Genomic DNA, 1,827 nt, shown 5'->3' with positions numbered 1-1,827 from the left:
ATGTGTCTAGATAAAACAAAATGGAAATTATTAAAAACCAATCGGGAGAACTTGTACAAAATTAAGTAAAATGCAAGATAGCATGATACAAAAATAGAAGGTAGTTTCATTTATTGACATTCGTTGTTGTTGCCGACCACTTGACTTTTAATAAGTTTATGACATTTCATTAAAACCATGCTACCAAATTCACTAGCAGAAAAATTTTTGTTTCTTGAAAAAGTAAAAAAAAAATTTTAAGTTAGTGAAGTTGGATGAAAACATTAAAAAGTCTTGCGCGTTTTCAAACTGAAGGAATTTGATACACCTGTGCAAACGTTCGAAAATAAAGTTTTTTGGATAGAGGATAGAGTACGTAATACGATTTAATGCAGTTTGATGACAAATTGCTGACACAAAATATTTTTAAACCTCTAACCGATGTACCGTTATCCGTGGAAGAGGGTGGAGATCGAGTTAAAATGATGCCATGCAACTTGTAACAGTACCAATTTTGGATTCTCGGAATTTTCTGTTAAGGTGTGGCGCTGCTCAAAAATATATATGCATAAATATAAGCAAGAAACCAGTAGCTCGTTTCTGTAACAATTCTCTACCAAGGTGAATTGAGATATTAATTCGCCGCCCTGTTCTCTACTGCTAATGGAGTAGTAGAGAATGACGTATATTCTCTACCAGTAGAGAAACAATCGGTAGAGAAGAGTTTCAGAAACGGGCTACAGGTATTTGTGACAAGAATTATCGACATAAGATGAACACTACTGCAGTTTCATTTTAGAAAGTTTTTGTTTTTAGAAAATGGCATAAGTAAGACAGTTTGGTTACGGTTCTGATATTTGTACCAGAGTTGTTGCGAATATTCGCATTCGCAACTGCGAAGCTTCCGCATTATTTTTAAGATTCGAATTCGCTTTCGCATTCGCAATAATCAATGCGGAGCTTTTGCGAATACGAATGTTGTGCAAGTGCACCGATAAAACGTATATATGGCAAACAAAATGAAAAATTGTAGCCAATATTTTTGCCTGTGGTCGTGGGAGTATTTGTGTAACAAAACTGTTCACATTTATCAACTTAGACAAAAATGTATTTAAACTTATTATTTCTTCAGCTATATAACTGAGCAATAGGCTGGGTCGATTTTGTATGGGGGAAAATAAAAGTCATTTACCGCATTGTAATAGTAATATTATGATGTCTTAGGTCTCAGCCAATTGTTATTGGCTACGAAAGATTAATTTAAAACTTATATTTAGCCCGCGCAATTGAATCAAAGTGTATGAATTTCGAAAATGAAAATTTGGCTTGTAATATCTATGGAATGCGTTATTGTTATAAACAGGACGATATATCAAATTAAGGGCTATTAAATTTAGAACCTCACGTTCATTTATCATTTTTCAATAAGTCTACACGATTTTAAGATATTAAAATAAAAAATAAGAAAACTATGATTTTCCCATATGAATTTTAAATTCTTCATTACTTCAGCAACCAAGTGAAAAATACAAAAAAGTTGGACGAGATTTATTTCAAACCTTTTAATGTTTATATAATATTAAAATGACCATGGACTTGGTCACGCCGATTTGGTCAGTTTTCAAGATCGTGGTGAATGAATGTATTGTCAAAGATTAGGAATCGTTCGACAAGTTAATAGTAGTTTCCAACATATAAGTATTTACATACATTACAATTAGGTTGAGAAACGCCTATTTTAAGTCCATTTTTGCAGTCTTGAAAACCGGTGCGGAATGGTTTCATTAGTCGCAATAAGTGTTTAGATATACATAAATATTTTAGTTAATTCCATTATGTGAAAAAGTG

The sequence above is a fragment of the Rhagoletis zephyria genome, unplaced genomic scaffold (genome assembly GCF_001687245.7).
Source record: "Rhagoletis zephyria isolate East Lansing unplaced genomic scaffold, Rhagoletis_zephyria_1.1 Rzeph_scaffold_00228, whole genome shotgun sequence".
Lineage (NCBI taxonomy): Eukaryota > Metazoa > Arthropoda > Insecta > Diptera > Tephritidae > Rhagoletis > Rhagoletis zephyria.
This window is presented reverse-complemented; position numbering follows the sequence as displayed.